Source organism: Pseudophryne corroboree, chromosome 5 (assembly GCF_028390025.1).
Source record: "Pseudophryne corroboree isolate aPseCor3 chromosome 5, aPseCor3.hap2, whole genome shotgun sequence".
Classification (NCBI taxonomy): Eukaryota; Metazoa; Chordata; class Amphibia; order Anura; family Myobatrachidae; genus Pseudophryne; species Pseudophryne corroboree.
In genome coordinates this window covers 7,174,242-7,191,628 of record NC_086448.1, presented here as the reverse complement: position 1 = coordinate 7,191,628, position 17,387 = coordinate 7,174,242, and the positions used below count along the sequence as shown (strand labels likewise).

The 17,387-nt window shown below is 51.0% G+C and overlaps 7 non-coding genes across 7 annotated transcripts; all 7 read right to left on the bottom strand.

Annotated features, from left to right (window-relative positions):
* Positions 1 to 1,574: 1,574 nt before the first annotated feature.
* On the bottom strand, positions 1,575 to 1,693 carry LOC134931033 (5S ribosomal RNA). Its single transcript, XR_010178911.1, has one exon. It is a non-coding gene; the product is annotated as a 5S ribosomal RNA (ribosomal RNA).
* Positions 1,694 to 4,003: 2,310 nt separating this feature from the next.
* Positions 4,004 to 4,122, bottom strand: LOC134930918 (5S ribosomal RNA). The gene has a single exon (XR_010178819.1). It is a non-coding gene; the product is annotated as a 5S ribosomal RNA (ribosomal RNA).
* Positions 4,123 to 6,398: 2,276 nt separating this feature from the next.
* LOC134931567 (5S ribosomal RNA) lies at positions 6,399 to 6,517 on the bottom strand. The gene has a single exon (XR_010179159.1). It is a non-coding gene; the product is annotated as a 5S ribosomal RNA (ribosomal RNA).
* Positions 6,518 to 8,822: 2,305 nt separating this feature from the next.
* Positions 8,823 to 8,941, bottom strand: LOC134930803 (5S ribosomal RNA). Its single transcript, XR_010178717.1, has one exon. It is a non-coding gene; the product is annotated as a 5S ribosomal RNA (ribosomal RNA).
* Positions 8,942 to 11,244: 2,303 nt separating this feature from the next.
* On the bottom strand, positions 11,245 to 11,363 carry LOC134930769 (5S ribosomal RNA). Its single transcript, XR_010178694.1, has one exon. It is a non-coding gene; the product is annotated as a 5S ribosomal RNA (ribosomal RNA).
* Positions 11,364 to 13,670: 2,307 nt separating this feature from the next.
* Positions 13,671 to 13,789, bottom strand: LOC134930758 (5S ribosomal RNA). The gene has a single exon (XR_010178693.1). It is a non-coding gene; the product is annotated as a 5S ribosomal RNA (ribosomal RNA).
* Positions 13,790 to 16,088: 2,299 nt separating this feature from the next.
* On the bottom strand, positions 16,089 to 16,207 carry LOC134930746 (5S ribosomal RNA). Its single transcript, XR_010178692.1, has one exon. It is a non-coding gene; the product is annotated as a 5S ribosomal RNA (ribosomal RNA).
* Positions 16,208 to 17,387: the final 1,180 nt, after the last annotated feature.

Genomic DNA, 17,387 nt, shown 5'->3' with positions numbered 1-17,387 from the left:
TCTTCAGGACAGCGCTGGTCTACTTGGTGACTGGGAATGGCGGTTGAAGGCTTGGGCTGCTTTGCACAGAGTCCAGGCCACGGGTGGAGGGTTGCTGGGAGCCAGGAACACATTGTGGACTCAGGCAGCTGTCTGGAATTAGCAGTGGCTTTGCACAAGGATTCCTGTGCACCTCAGGACGGTGCTGCTACTGCTGGAACATTGCAGACGTGGGCCCACACCAGGCATTGGGGCCTAGAGAAGATGGCCTCCTGTGATCCCCTGCTGAGGCTGTGAGGTATTACTTACACACCTGTCCCACCCACAAGTAATATGCTACTTTCCCAAAAGATCACTTTACAGGTGATTCTGATGACAGCCATTTTGTGGCCAGTGAGAGCCTCCTCTAATTTGGCCATTTTAAAAGAGGGGCCCAGAGTTGATTTCCAAATAAAAGGGAGCAGTTGGAGGGGCGACAGTTGTAGCTGCTGAGAGAGGAGCGCCGGGAGACGCCATCCAGCAGTGTGACGCAGATAAGCAGCTGACAGGAAAAATTCCAAGCAGACTGGCTGAGACTTGTGGTTCCACGCGGAAGTGAGAGCTATACTTACCTTTTGGAGGAGAAGTAGCATGCGGACTCAGCATAGTACATTGGTGAAAGGACACCATTTATATGTTCACACTCATCCATTGTTGGGAAACAGACATAGGGGGACTATGTACTAAGCCTTAAAGCATAGATCTGCAAACTCGGTCCTTATTACCCCCACACAGTGCATGTTTTGCAGGTAACCCAGCAGGTGCACAGGTGGATTAATTACTCACAGACACATTTGAAAAGGTCCGCAGGCGGAGTTCATTATTTCACTTGTGATTCTGTGAGGAGACCTGCAAAACATGCACTGTGTGGGGGTAATGAGGACCGAGTTTGCAGACCTATGCCTTAAAGAGAGATAAAGTGGCCAGAGGTAAAGTAACAGCCAATCAGCTCCTAACTGCCATGTTACAGGCTGTGTTTGAATAATGACAGTTAGGAGCTGGTTGGCTGGTTCTTTACCTCCATCCACTTTATCTCTCTCCGAGGCTTAGTACATATTGCACTGCATCCAGTTCCCGTGTCTGCTGCATGTCCGGGTACTGAATAAAAAGTGCATACATGCAGGATTCACTATGACGTTGGTTATGGTCCAGATGTTTAGGACTGACCTGATATCTGGATGATAAGGTGCCCAGCAATGCAGTGGACTGGGTTTGAGGGCAGACAATTTGCCAGTGTGTGAGGTGGGCGTATAACCTGTGTGCCAGGTGACGCCTTTAGCGCACTGTCTGTTGCAGCAGGAAATTTGGGCGCAGCATCGCTGTGATTTCACTGTGTCGGTGACACTAGGTGGGATGTACGGCGCTGCTAACGTAGTGGTGTATGCATTATCCTGATGAGTATGGGGCTGCCGCCGAGTGGTAAACGGTTCGGGTTTTCTGCATGAACATAGAGGAATGAAAGAAAGAAAGAAAGCAAAAAGTTGAATTTGAAAAAATGAAGAAGAAAAAGAAGCTGACAAGAGCGACCCCTGCTGGTTGCAGCCTAGAAAAGCAAAAGCCTACAGCACCTGGTATTCCCAGGCGGTCTCCCATCCAAGTACTAACCAGGCCTGACCCTGCTTAGCTTCCGAGATCAGACGAGATCGGGCGTGTTCAGGGTGGTGTGGCCGTAGGCAGAGACAAGGCTCTCACTTGCTCCTTTTCTACTTGTCACCAGCAGCCTGGATCCACCTCCCCAGCCCAGCTGCACGTTGCTTGTTACTCAGCTCCAGACTCTGCCTGCATCACAGCACAAGGCTCCCTCTCTCTTCCCCTATCATCCGGCCACATCTTACTGCTGCTGCTGCAGCCTCTGGAACCTTCCTCATACTTGCCTACCTGACCCGGCCTCTCCATGAGGGAGAAAATGCTCTGTTCCTGGACTTTCCTGGTAATGTATGATTGCCATCACCTGTGGTGAGCTAGTTAATGGATAAGAAAGGTGTTTCACCAAAGGTTACCAGGAAAGTCCAGGAACAGAGCATTTTCTCCCTCATGGAGAGGGTCAGGTAGGCAAGTATGACCTAAGTTCCTATACCCCCTGTATTCCTCCTTATTGCCCCACAATCCTACTGTCACACCCTGGCCTCCGTCTGGCATTCCTGTTACTACGCAGCAGCGTCTCAGACCCTTTCTTATATCTTTACAGATGGCCTCGCCCCTAGCGCCTTACAGCATCAAGGCCATCACACTAGGGTAGGTAGGTGGGCAGCTTTCCCTGCAGCCTGCCCTCTCCCAGGCCCTTAGCAGCTAAGTGCTTTGTTTCTGGCCTCATTACTTGGGCAGTGGCTGGCATGGGCCACGTCTGCCACAGAATGGGAAGGGCTACGGAAAGCCTTCTACAGGACAGCGCTGGTCTCCTTGGTGACTGGGAATGGCGGTTGAAGGCTTGGGCTGCTTTGCACAGAGTCCAGGCCATGGGTGGAGGGTTGCTGGGAGCCAGGAACACATTGTGGACTCAGGCAGCTGTCTGGAATTAGCAGTGGCTTTGCACAAGGATTCCTGTGCACCTCAGGACGGTGCTGCTACTGCTGGAACATTGCAGACGTGGGCCCACACCAGGCATTTGGGGCCTAGAGAAGATGGCCTCCTGTGATCCCCTGCTGAGGCTGTGAGGTATTACTTACACACCTGTCCCACCCACAAGTAATATGCTACTTTCCCAAAAGATCACTTTACAGGTGATTATTCTGATGACAGCCATTTTGTGGCCAGTGAGAGCCTCCTCTAATTTGGCCATTTTAAAAGAGGGGCCCAGAGTTGATTTCCAAATAAAAGGGAGCAGTTGGAGGGGCGACAGTTGTAGCTGCTGAGAGAGGAGCGCGCCGGGAGACGCCATCCAGCAGCGTGACGCAGATAAGCAGCTGACAGGAAAAATTCCAAGCAGACTGGCTGAGACTTGTGGTTCCACGCGGAAGTGAGAGCTATACTTACCTTTTGGAGGAGAAGTAGCATGCGGACTCAGCATAGTACATTGGTGAAATGACACCATTTATATGTTCACACTCACCCATTGTTGGGAAACAGACATAGGGGGACTATGTACTAAGCCTTAAAGCATAGATCTGCAAACTCGGTCCTTATTACCCCCGCACAGTGCATGTTTTGCAGGTAACCCAGCAGGTGCACAGGTGGATTAATTACTCACAGACACATTTGAAAAGGTCCGCAGGCTGAGTTCATTATTTCACTTGTGATTCTGTGAGGAGACCTGCAAAACATGCACTGTGAGGGGGTAATGAGGACCGAGTTTGCAGACCTATGCCTTAAAGAGAGATAAAGTGGCCAGAGGTAAAGTAACAGCCAATCAGCTCCTAACTGCCATGTTACAGGCTGTGTTTGAATAATGACAGTTAGGAGCTGGTTGGCTGGTTCTTTACCTCCATCCACTTTATCTCTCTCCGAGGCTTAGTACATATTGCACTGCATCCAGTTCCCGTGTCTGCTGCATGTCCGGGTACTGAATAAAAAGTGCATACATGCAGGATTCACTATGACGTTGGTTATGGTCCAGATGTTTAGGACTGACCTGATATCTGGATGATAAGGTGCCCAGCAATGCAGTGGACTGGGTTTGAGGGCAGACACTTTGCCAGTGTGTGAGGTGGCCGTATAACCTGTGTGCCAGGTGACGCCTTTAGCGCACTGTCTGTTGCAGCAGGAAATTTGGGCGCAGCATCGCTGTGATTTCACTGTGTCGGTGACACTAGGTGGGATGTACGGCGCTGCTAACGTAGTGGTGTATGCATTATCCTGATGAGTATGGGGCTGCCGCCGAGTGGTAAACGGTTCGGGTTTTCTGCATGAACATAGAGGAATGAAAGAAAGAAAGAAAGAAAGAAAGAAAGAAAGAAAGAAAGAAAGCAAAAAGTTGAATTTGAAAAAATGAAGAAGAAAAAGAAGCTGACAAGAGCGACCCCTGCTGGTTGCAGCCTAGAAAAGCAAAAGCCTACAGCACCTGGTATTCCCAGGCGGTCTCCCATCCAAGTACTAACCAGGCCTGACCCTGCTTAGCTTCCGAGATCAGACGAGATCGGGCGTGTTCAGGGTGGTGTGGCCGTAGGCAGAGACAAGGCTCTCACTTGCTCCTTTTCTACTTGTCACCAGCAGCCTGGATCCACCTCCCCAGCCCAGCTGCACGTTGCTTGTTACTCAGCTCCAGACTCTGCCTGCATCACAGCACAAGGCTCCCTCTCTCTTCCCCTATCATCCGGCCACATCTTACTGCTGCAGCCTCTGGAACCTTCCTCATACTTGCCTACCTGACCCGGCCTCTCCATGAGGGAGAAAATGCTCTGTTCCTGGACTTTCCTGGTAATGTATGATTGCCATCACCTGTGGTGAGCTAGTTAATTGATAAGAAAGGTGTTTCACCAAAGGTTACCAGGAAAGTCCAGGAACAGAGCATTTTCTCCCTCATGGAGAGGGTCAGGTAGCCAAGTATGACCTTCCTATACCCCCTGTATTCCTCCTTATTGCCCCACAATCCTACTGTCACACCCTGGCCTCCGTCTGGCATTCCTGTTACTACGCAGCAGTGTCTCAGACCCTTTCTTATATCTTTACAGATGGCCTCGCCCCTAGCGCCTTACAGCAGCAAGGCCATCACACTAGGGTGGGTAGGTGGGCAGCTTTCCCTGCAGCCTGCCCTCTCCCAGGCCCTTAGCAGGTAAGTGCTTTGTTTCTGGCCTCATTACTTGGGCAGTGGCTGGCGTGGGCCACGTCTGCCACAGAATGGGAAGGGCTACGGAAAGCCTTCTTCAGGACAGCGCTGGTCTCCTTGGTGACTGGGAATGGCGGTTGAAGGCTTGGGCTGCTTTGCACAGAGTCCAGGCCATGGGTGGAGGGTTGCTGGGAGCCAGGAACACATTGTGGACTCAGGCAGCTGTCTGGAATTAGCAGTGGCTTGGCACAAGGATTCCTGTGCACCTCAGGACGGTGCTGCTACTGCTGGAACATTGCAGACGTGGGCCCACACCAGGCATTGGGGCCTAGAGAAGATGGCCTCCTGTGATCCCCTGCTGAGGCTGTGAGGTATTACTTACACACCTGTCCCACCCACAAGTAATATGCTACTTTCCCAAAAGATCACTTTACAGGTGATTATTCTGATGACAGCCATTTTGTGGCCAGTGAGAGCCTCCTCTAATTTGGCCATTTTAAAAGAGGGGCCCAGAGTTGATTTCCAAATAAAAGGGAGCAGTTGGAGGGGCGACAGTTGTAGCAGCTGAGAGAGGAGCGCCGGGAGACGCCATCCAGCAGTGTGACGCAGATAAGCAGCTGACAGGAAAAATTCCAAGCAGACTGGCTGAGACTTGTGGTTCCACGCGGAAGTGAGAGCTATACTTACCTTTTGGAGGAGAAGTAGCAGCATGCGGACTCAGCATAGTACATTGGTGAAATGACACCATTTATATGTTCACACTCATCCATTGTTGGGAAACAGACATAGGGGGACTATGTACTAAGCATTAAAGCATAGATCTGCAAACTCGGTCCTTATTACCCCCGCACAGTGCACGTTTTGCAGGTAACCCAGCAGGTGCACAGGTGGATTAATTACTCACAGACACATTTGAAAAGGTCCGCAGGCGGAGTTCATTATTTCACTTGTGATTCTGTGAGGAGACCTGCAAAACATGCACTGTGTGGGGGTAATGAGGACCGAGTTTGCAGACCTATGCCTTAAAGAGAGATAAAGTGGCCAGAGGTAAAGTAACAGCCAATCAGCTCCTAACTGCCAGGTTACAGGCTGTGTTTGAATAATGACAGTTAGGAGCTGGTTGGCTGGTTCTTTACCTCCATCCACTTTATCTCTCTCCGAGGCTTAGTACATACTGCACTGCATCCAGTTCCCGTGTCTGCTGCATGTCCGGGTACTGAATAAAAAGTGCATACATGCAGGATTCACTATGACGTTGGTTAGGGTCCAGATGTTTAGGACTGACCTGATATCTGGATGATAAGGTGCCCAGAAATGCAGTGGACTGGGTTTGAGGGCAGACACTTTGCCAGTGTGTGAGGTGGCCGTATAACCTGTGTGCCAGGTGACGCCTTTAGCGCACTGTCTGTTGCAGCAGGAAATTTGGGCGCAGCATCGCTGTGATTTCACTGTGTCGGTGACACTAGGTGGGATGTACGGCGCTGCTAACGTAGTGGTGTATGCATTATCCTGATGAGTATGGGGCTGCCGCCGAGTGGTAAACGGTTCGGGTTTTCTGCATGAACATAGAGGAATGAAAGAAAGAAAGAAAGAAAGAAAAAAGTTTAATTTGAAAAAATGAAGAAGAAAAAGAAGCTGACAAGAGCGACCCCTGCTGGTTGCAGCCTAGAAAAGCAAAAGCCTACAGCACCTGGTATTCCCAGGCGGTCTCCCATCCAAGTACTAACCAGGCCTGACCCTGCTTAGCTTCCGAGATCAGACGAGATCGGGCGTGTTCAGGGTGGTGTGGCCATAGGCAGAGACAAGGCTCTCACTTGCTCCTTTTCTACTTGTCACCAGCAGCCTGGATCCACCTCCCCAGCCCAGCTGCACGTTGCTTGTTACTCAGCTCCAGACTCTGCCTGCATCACAGCACAAGGCTCCCTCTCTCTTCCCCTATCATCCGGCCACATCTTACTGCTGCTGCAGCCTCTGGAACCTTCCTCATACTTGCCTACCTGACCCGGCCTCTCCATGAGGGAGAAAATGCTCTGTTCCTGGACTTTCCTGGTAATGTATGATTGCCATCACCTGTGGTGAGCTAGTTAATTGATAAGAAAGGTGTTTCACCAAAGGTTACCAGGAAAGTCCAGGAACAGAGCATTTTCTCCCTCATGGAGAGGGTCAGGTAGGCAAGTATGACCTAAGTTCCTATACCCCCTGTATTCCTCCTTATTGCCCCACAGTCCTACTGTCACACCCTGGCCTCCGTCTGGCATTCCTGTTACTACGCAGCAGCGTCTCAGACCCTTTCTTATATCTTTACAGATGGCCTCGCCCCTAGCGCCTTACAGCAGCAAGGCCATCACACTAGGGTGGGTAGGTGGGCAGCTTTCCCTGCAGCCTGCCCTCTCCCAGGCCCTTAGCAGCTAAGTGCTTTGTTTCTGGCCTCATTACTTGGGCAGTGGCTGGCATGGGCCACGTCTGCCACAGAATGGGAAGGGCTACGGAAAGCCTTCTTCAGGACAGCGCTGGTCTACTTGGTGACTGGGAATGGCGGTTGAAGGCTTGGGCTGCTTTGCACAGAGTCCAGGCCACGGGTGGAGGGTTGCTGGGAGCCAGGAACACATTGTGGACTCAGGCAGCTGTCTGGAATTAGCAGTGGCTTTGCACAAGGATTCCTGTGCACCTCAGGACGGTGCTGCTACTGCTGGAACATTGCAGACGTGGGCCCACACCAGGCATTGGGGCCTAGAGAAGATGGCCTCCTGTGATCCCCTGCTGAGGCTGTGAGGTATTACTTACACACCTGTCCCACCCACAAGTAATATGCTACTTTCCCAAAAGATCACTTTACAGGTGATTCTGATGACAGCCATTTTGTGGCCAGTGAGAGCCTCCTCTAATTTGGCCATTTTAAAAGAGGGGCCCAGAGTTGATTTCCAAATAAAAGGGAGCAGTTGGAGGGGCGACAGTTGTAGCTGCTGAGAGAGGAGCGCCGGGAGACGCCATCCAGCAGTGTGACGCAGATATGCAGCTGACAGGAAAAATTCCAAGCAGACTGGCTGAGACTTGTGGTTCCACGCGGAAGTGAGAGCTATACTTACCTTTTGGAGGAGAAGTAGCATGCGGACTCAGCATAGTACATTGGTGAAAGGACACCATTTATATGTTCACACTCATCCATTGTTGGGAAACAGACATAGGGGGACTATGTACTAAGCCTTAAAGCATAGATCTGCAAACTCGGTCCTTATTACCCCCACACACACAGTGCATGTTTTGCAGGTAACCCAGCAGGTGCACAGGTGGATTAATTACTCACAGACACATTTGAAAAGGTCCGCAGGCGGAGTTCATTATTTCACTTGTGATTCTGTGAGGAGACCTGCAAAACATGCACTGTGTGGGGGTAATGAGGACCGAGTTTGCAGACCTATGCCTTAAAGAGAGATAAAGTGGCCAGAGGTAAAGTAACAGCCAATCAGCTCCTAACTGCCATGTTACAGGCTGTGTTTGAATAATGACAGTTAGGAGCTGGTTGGCTGGTTCTTTACCTCCATCCACTTTATCTCTCTCCGAGGCTTAGTACATATTGCACTGCATCCAGTTCCCGTGTCTGCTGCATGTCCGGGTACTGAATAAAAAGTGCATACATGCAGGATTCACTATGACGTTGGTTATGGTCCAGATGTTTAGGACTGACCTGATATCTGGATGATAAGGTGCCCAGCAATGCAGTGGACTGGGTTTGAGGGCAGACACTTTGCCAGTGTGTGAGGTGGCCGTATAACCTGTGTGCCAGGTGACGCCTTTAGCGCACTGTCTGTTGCAGCAGGAAATTTGGGCGCAGCATCGCTGTGATTTCACTGTGTCGGTGACACTAGGTGGGATGTACGGCGCTGCTAACGTAGTGGTGTATGCATTATCCTGATGAGTATGGGGCTGCCGCCGAGTGGTAAACGGTTCGGGTTTTCTGCATGAACATAGAGGAATGAAAGAAAGAAAGAAAGAAAGAAAGAAAGAAAGAAAGAAAGAAAGCAAAAAGTTGAATTTGAAAAAATGAAGAAGAAAAAGAAGCTGACAAGAGCGACCCCTGCTGGTTGCAGCCTAGAAAAGCAAAAGCCTACAGCACCTGGTATTCCCAGGCGGTCTCCCATCCAAGTACTAACCAGGCCTGACCCTGCTTAGCTTCCGAGATCAGACGAGATCGGGCGTGTTCAGGGTGGTGTGGCCGTAGGCAGAGACAAGGCTCTCACTTGCTCCTTTTCTACTTGTCACCAGCAGCCTGGATCCACCTCCCCAGCCCAGCTGCACGTTGCTTGTTACTCAGCTCCAGACTCTGCCTGCATCACAGCACAAGGCTCCCTCTCTCTTCCCCTATCATCCGGCCACATCTTACTGCTGCTGCTGCAGCCTCTGGAACCTTCCTCATACTTGCCTACCTGACCCGGCCTCTCCATGAGGGAGAAAATGCTCTGTTCCTGGACTTTCCTGGTAATGTATGATTGCCATCACCTGTGGTGAGCTAGTTAATTGATAAGAAAGGTGTTTCACCAAAGGTTACCAGGAAAGTCCAGGAACAGAGCATTTTCTCCCTCATGGAGAGGGTCAGGTAGGCAAGTATGACCTAAGTTCCTATACCCCCTGTATTCCTCCTTATTGCCCCACAATCCTACTGTCACACCCTGGCCTCCGTCTGGCATTCCTGTTACTACGCAGCAGCGTCTCAGACCCTTTCTTATATCTTTACAGATGGCCTCGCCCCTAGCGCCTTACAGCAGCAAGGCCATCACACTAGGGTGGGTAGGTGCGCAGCTTTCCCTGCAGCCTGCCCTCTCCCAGGCCCTTAGCAGCTAAGTGCTTTGTTTCTGGCCTCATTACTTGGGCAGTGGCTGGCGTGGGCCACGTCTGCCACAGAATGGGAAGGGCTACGGAAAGCCTTCTTCAGGACAGCGCTGGTCTCCTTGGTGACTGGGAATGGCGGTTGAAGGCTTGGGCTGCTTTGCACAGAGTCCAGGCCATGGGTGGAGGATTGCTGGGAGCCAGGAACACATTGTGGACTCAGGCAGCTGTCTGGAATTAGCAGTGGCTTGGCACAAGGATTCCTGTGCACCTCAGGACGGTGCTGCTACTGCTGGAACCTTGCAGACGTGGGCCCACACCAGGCATTGGGGCCTAGAGAAGATGGCCTCCTGTGATCCCCTGCTGAGGCTGTGAGGTATTACTTACACACCTGTCCCACCCACAAGTAATATGCTACTTTCCCAAAAGATCACTTTACAGGTGATTATTCTGATGACAGCCATTTTGTGGCCAGTGAGAGCCTCCTCTAATTTGGCCATTTTAAAAGAGGGGCCCAGAGTTGATTTCCAAATAAAAGGGAGCAGTTGGAGGGGCGACAGTTGTAGCTGCTGAGAGAGGAGCGCCGGGAGACGCCATCCAGCAGTGTGACGCAGATAAGCAGCTGACAGGAAAAATTCCAAGCAGACTGGCTGAGACTTGTGGTTCCACGCGGAAGTGAGAGCTATACTTACCTTTTGGAGGAGAAGTAGCATGCGGACTCAGCATAGTACATTGGTGAAATGACACCATTTATATGTTCACACTCATCCATTGTTGGGAAACAGACATAGGGGGACTATGTACTAAGCCTTAAAGCATAGATCTGCAAACTCGGTCCTTATTACCCCCACACACACAGTGCATGTTTTGCAGGTAACCCAGCAGGTGCACAGGTGGATTAATTACTCACAGACACATTTGAAAAGGTCCGCAGGCGGAGTTCATTATTTCACTTGTGATTCTGTGAGGAGACCTGCAAAACATGCACTGTGTGGGGGTAATGAGGACCGAGTTTGCAGACCTATGCCTTAAAGAGAGATAAAGTGGCCAGAGGTAAAGTAACAGCCAATCAGCTCCTAACTGCCAGGTTACAGGCTGTGTTTGAATAATGACAGTTAGGAGCTGGTTGGCTGGTTCTTTACCTCCATCCACTTTATCTCTCTCCGAGGCTTAGTACATATTGCACTGCATCCAGTTCCCGTGTCTGCTGCATGTCCGGGTACTGAATAAAAAGTGCATACATGCAGGATTCACTATGACGTTGGTTAGGGTCCAGATGTTTAGGACTGACCTGATATCTGGATGATAAGGTGCCCAGCAATGCAGTGGACTGGGTTTGAGGGCAGACAATTTGCCAGTGTGTGAGGTGGCCGTATAACCTGTGTGCCAGGTGACGCCTTTAGCGCACTGTCTGTTGCAGCAGGAAATTTGGGCGCAGCATCGCTGTGATTTCACTGTGTCGGTGACACTAGGTGGGATGTACGGCGCTGCTAACGTAGTGGTGTATGCATTATCCTGATGAGTATGGGGCTGCCGCCGAGTGGTAAACGGTTCGGGTTTTCTGCATGAACATAGAGGAATGAAAGAAAGAAAGAAAGAAAGAAAGAAAGAAAGAAAGCAAAAAGTTTAATTTGAAAAAATGAAGAAGAAAAAGAAGCTGACAAGAGCGACCCCTGCTGGTTGCAGCCTAGAAAAGCAAAAGCCTACAGCACCTGGTATTCCCAGGCGGTCTCCCATCCAAGTACTAACCAGGCCTGACCCTGCTTAGCTTCCGAGATCAGACGAGATCGGGCGTGTTCAGGGTGGTGTGGCCGTAGGCAGAGACAAGGCTCTCACTTGCTCCTTTTCTACTTGTCACCAGCAGCCTGGATCCACCTCCCCAGCCCAGCTGCACGTTGCTTGTTACTCAGCTCCAGACTCTGCCTGCATCACAGCACAAGGCTCCCTCTCTCTTCCCCTATCATCCGGCCACATCTTACTGCTGCTGCTGCAGCCTCTGGAACCTTCCTCATACTTGCCTACCTGACCCGGCCTCTCCATGAGGGAGAAAATGCTCTGTTCCTGGACTTTCCTGGTAATGTATGATTGCCATCACCTGTGGTGAGCTAGTTAATTGATAAGAAAGGTGTTTCACCAAAGGTTACCAGGAAAGTCCAGGAACAGAGCATTTTCTCCCTCATGGAGAGGGTCAGGTAGGCAAGTATGACCTAAGTTCCTATACCCCCTGTATTCCTCCTTATTGCCCCACAATCCTACTGTCACACCCTGGCCTCCGTCTGGCATTCCTGTTACTACGCAGCAGCGTCTCAGACCCTTTCTTATATCTTTACAGATGGCCTCGCCCCTAGCGCCTTACAGCAGCAAGGCCATCACACTAGGGTGGGTAGGTGCGCAGCTTTCCCTGCAGCCTGCCCTCTCCCAGGCCCTTAGCAGCTAAGTGCTTTGTTTCTGGCCTCATTACTTGGGCAGTGGCTGGCGTGGGCCACGTCTGCCACAGAATGGGAAGGGCTACGGAAAGCCTTCTTCAGGACAGCGCTGGTCTCCTTGGTGACTGGGAATGGCGGTTGAAGGCTTGGGCTGCTTTGCACAGAGTCCAGGCCATGGGTGGAGGATTGCTGGGAGCCAGGAACACATTGTGGACTCAGGCAGCTGTCTGGAATTAGCAGTGGCTTGGCACAAGGATTCCTGTGCACCTCAGGACGGTGCTGCTACTGCTGGAACCTTGCAGACGTGGGCCCACACCAGGCATTGGGGCCTAGAGAAGATGGCCTCCTGTGATCCCCTGCTGAGGCTGTGAGGTATTACTTACACACCTGTCCCACCCACAAGTAATATGCTACTTTCCCAAAAGATCACTTTACAGGTGATTATTCTGATGACAGCCATTTTGTGGCCAGTGAGAGCCTCCTCTAATTTGGCCATTTTAAAAGAGGGGCCCAGAGTTGATTTCCAAATAAAAGGGAGCAGTTGGAGGGGCGACAGTTGTAGCTGCTGAGAGAGGAGCGCCGGGAGACGCCATCCAGCAGTGTGACGCAGATAAGCAGCTGACAGGAAAAATTCCAAGCAGACTGGCTGAGACTTGTGGTTCCACGCGGAAGTGAGAGCTATACTTACCTTTTGGAGGAGAAGTAGCATGCGGACTCAGCATAGTACATTGGTGAAATGACACCATTTATATGTTCACACTCATCCATTGTTGGGAAACAGACATAGGGGGACTATGTACTAAGCCTTAAAGCATAGATCTGCAAACTCGGTCCTTATTACCCCCACACACACAGTGCATGTTTTGCAGGTAACCCAGCAGGTGCACAGGTGGATTAATTACTCACAGACACATTTGAAAAGGTCCGCAGGCGGAGTTCATTATTTCACTTGTGATTCTGTGAGGAGACCTGCAAAACATGCACTGTGAGGGGGTAATGAGGACCGAGTTTGCAGACCTATGCCTTAAAGAGAGATAAAGTGGCCAGAGGTAAAGTAACAGCCAATCAGCTCCTAACTGCCATGTTACAGGCTGTGTTTGAATAATGACAGTTAGGAGCTGGTTGGCTGGTTCTTTACCTCCATCCACTTTATCTCTCTCCGAGGCTTAGTACATATTGCACTGCATCCAGTTCCCGTGTCTGCTGCCTGTCCGGGTACTGAATAAAAAGTGCATACATGCAGGATTCACTATGACGTTGGTTAGGGTCCAGATGTTTAGGACTGACCTGATATCTGGATGATAAGGTGCCCAGCAATGCAGTGGACTGGGTTTGAGGGCAGACACTTTGCCAGTGTGTGAGGTGGCCGTATAACCTGTGTGCCAGGTGACGCCTTTAGCGCACTGTCTGTTGCAGCAGGAAATTTGGGCGCAGCATCGCTGTGATTTCACTGTGTCGGTGACACTAGGTGGGATGTACGGCGCTGCTAACGTAGTGGTGTATGCATTATCCTGATGAGTATGGGGCTGCCGCCGAGTGGTAAACGGTTCGGGTTTTCTGCATGAACATAGAGGAATGAAAGAAAGAAAGAAAGAAAGAAAGAAAGAAAGAAAGAAAGCAAAAAGTTTAATTTGAAAAAATGAAGAAGAAAAAGAAGCTGACAAGAGCGACCCCTGCTGGTTGCAGCCTAGAAAAGCAAAAGCCTACAGCACCTGGTATTCCCAGGCGGTCTCCCATCCAAGTACTAACCAGGCCTGACCCTGCTTAGCTTCCGAGATCAGACGAGATCGGGCGTGTTCAGGGTGGTGTGGCCGTAGGCAGAGACAAGGCTCTCACTTGCTCCTTTTCTACTTGTCACCAGCAGCCTGGATCCACCTCCCCAGCCCAGCTGCACGTTGCTTGTTACTCAGCTCCAGACTCTGCCTGCATCACAGCACAAGGCTCCCTCTCTCTTCCCCTATCATCCGGCCACATCTTACTGCTGCTGCTGCAGCCTCTGGAACCTTCCTCATACTTGCCTACCTGACCCGGCCTCTCCATGAGGGAGAAAATGCTCTGTTCCTGGACTTTCCTGGTAATGTATGATTGCCATCACCTGTGGTGAGCTAGTTAATTGATAAGAAAGGTGTTTCACCAAAGGTTACCAGGAAAGTCCAGGAACAGAGCATTTTCTCCCTCATGGAGAGGGTCAGGTAGGCAAGTATGACCTAAGTTCCTATACCCCCTGTATTCCTCCTTATTGCCCCACAATCCTACTGTCACACCCTGGCCTCCGTCTGGCATTCCTGTTACTACGCAGCAGCGTCTCAGACCCTTTCTTATATCTTTACAGATGGCCTCGCCCCTAGCGCCTTACAGCAGCAAGGCCATCACACTAGGGTGGGTAGGTGCGCAGCTTTCCCTGCAGCCTGCCCTCTCCCAGGCCCTTAGCAGCTAAGTGCTTTGTTTCTGGCCTCATTACTTGGGCAGTGGCTGGCGTGGGCCACGTCTGCCACAGAATGGGAAGGGCTACGGAAAGCCTTCTTCAGGACAGCGCTGGTCTCCTTGGTGACTGGGAATGGCGGTTGAAGGCTTGGGCTGCTTTGCACAGAGTCCAGGCCATGGGTGGAGGATTGCTGGGAGCCAGGAACACATTGTGGACTCAGGCAGCTGTCTGGAATTAGCAGTGGCTTGGCACAAGGATTCCTGTGCACCTCAGGACGGTGCTGCTACTGCTGGAACCTTGCAGACGTGGGCCCACACCAGGCATTGGGGCCTAGAGAAGATGGCCTCCTGTGATCCCCTGCTGAGGCTGTGAGGTATTACTTACACACCTGTCCCACCCACAAGTAATATGCTACTTTCCCAAAAGATCACTTTACAGGTGATTATTCTGATGACAGCCATTTTGTGGCCAGTGAGAGCCTCCTCTAATTTGGCCATTTTAAAAGAGGGGCCCAGAGTTGATTTCCAAATAAAAGGGAGCAGTTGGAGGGGCGACAGTTGTAGCTGCTGAGAGAGGAGCGCCGGGAGACGCCATCCAGCAGTGTGACGCAGATAAGCAGCTGACAGGAAAAATTCCAAGCAGACTGGCTGAGACTTGTGGTTCCACGCGGAAGTGAGAGCTATACTTACCTTTTGGAGGAGAAGTAGCATGCGGACTCAGCATAGTACATTGGTGAAATGACACCATTTATATGTTCACACTCATCCATTGTTGGGAAACAGACATAGGGGGACTATGTACTAAGCCTTAAAGCATAGATCTGCAAACTCGGTCCTTATTACCCCCACACACACAGTGCATGTTTTGCAGGTAACCCAGCAGGTGCACAGGTGGATTAATTACTCACAGACACATTTGAAAAGGTCCGCAGGCGGAGTTCATTATTTCACTTGTGATTCTGTGAGGAGACCTGCAAAACATGCACTGTGTGGGGGTAATGAGGACCGAGTTTGCAGACCTATGCCTTAAAGAGAGATAAAGTGGCCAGAGGTAAAGTAACAGCCAATCAGCTCCTAACTGCCAGGTTACAGGCTGTGTTTGAATAATGACAGTTAGGAGCTGGTTGGCTGGTTCTTTACCTCCATCCACTTTATCTCTCTCCGAGGCTTAGTACATATTGCACTGCATCCAGTTCCCGTGTCTGCTGCATGTCCGGGTACTGAATAAAAAGTGCATACATGCAGGATTCACTATGACGTTGGTTAGGGTCCAGATGTTTAGGACTGACCTGATATCTGGATGATAAGGTGCCCAGCAATGCAGTGGACTGGGTTTGAGGGCAGACAATTTGCCAGTGTGTGAGGTGGCCGTATAACCTGTGTGCCAGGTGACGCCTTTAGCGCACTGTCTGTTGCAGCAGGAAATTTGGGCGCAGCATCGCTGTGATTTCACTGTGTCGGTGACACTAGGTGGGATGTACGGCGCTGCTAACGTAGTGGTGTATGCATTATCCTGATGAGTATGGGGCTGCCGCCGAGTGGTAAACGGTTCGGGTTTTCTGCATGAACATAGAGGAATGAAAGAAAGAAAGAAAGAAAGAAAGAAAGAAAGCAAAAAGTTTAATTTGAAAAAATGAAGAAGAAAAAGAAGCTGACAAGAGCGACCCCTGCTGGTTGCAGCCTAGAAAAGCAAAAGCCTACAGCACCTGGTATTCCCAGGCGGTCTCCCATCCAAGTACTAACCAGGCCTGACCCTGCTTAGCTTCCGAGATCAGACGAGATCGGGCGTGTTCAGGGTGGTGTGGCCGTAGGCAGAGACAAGGCTCTCACTTGCTCCTTTTCTACTTGTCACCAGCAGCCTGGATCCACCTCCCCAGCCCAGCTGCACGTTGCTTGTTACTCAGCTCCAGACTCTGCCTGCATCACAGCACAAGGCTCCCTCTCTCTTCCCCTATCATCCGGCCACATCTTACTGCTGCTGCTGCAGCCTCTGGAACCTTCCTCATACTTGCCTACCTGACCCGGCCTCTCCATGAGGGAGAAAATGCTCTGTTCCTGGACTTTCCTGGTAATGTATGATTGCCATCACCTGTGGTGAGCTAGTTAATTGATAAGAAAGGTGTTTCACCAAAGGTTACCAGGAAAGTCCAGGAACAGAGCATTTTCTCCCTCATGGAGAGGGTCAGGTAGGCAAGTATGACCTAAGTTCCTATACCCCCTGTATTCCTCCTTATTGCCCCACAATCCTACTGTCACACCCTGGCCTCCGTCTGGCATTCCTGTTACTACGCAGCAGCGTCTCAGACCCTTTCTTATATCTTTACAGATGGCCTCGCCCCTAGCGCCTTACAGCAGCAAGGCCATCACACTAGGGTGGGTAGGTGCGCAGCTTTCCCTGCAGCCTGCCCTCTCCCAGGCCCTTAGCAGCTAAGTGCTTTGTTTCTGGCCTCATTACTTGGGCAGTGGCTGGCGTGGGCCACGTCTGCCACAGAATGGGAAGGGCTACGGAAAGCCTTCTTCAGGACAGCGCTGGTCTCCTTGGTGACTGGGAATGGCGGTTGAAGGCTTGGGCTGCTTTGCACAGAGTCCAGGCCATGGGTGGAGGATTGCTGGGAGCCAGGAACACATTGTGGACTCAGGCAGCTGTCTGGAATTAGCAGTGGCTTGGCACAAGGATTCCTGTGCACCTCAGGACGGTGCTGCTACTGCTGGAACCTTGCAGACGTGGGCCCACACCAGGCATTGGGGCCTAGAGAAGATGGCCTCCTGTGATCCCCTGCTGAGGCTGTGAGGTATTACTTACACACCTGTCCCACCCACAAGTAATATGCTACTTTCCCAAAAGATCACTTTACAGGTGATTATTCTGATGACAGCCATTTTGTGGCCAGTGAGAGCCTCCTCTAATTTGGCCATTTTAAAAGAGGGGCCCAGAGTTGATTTCCAAATAAAAGGGAGCAGTTGGAGGGGCGACAGTTGTAGCTGCTGAGAGA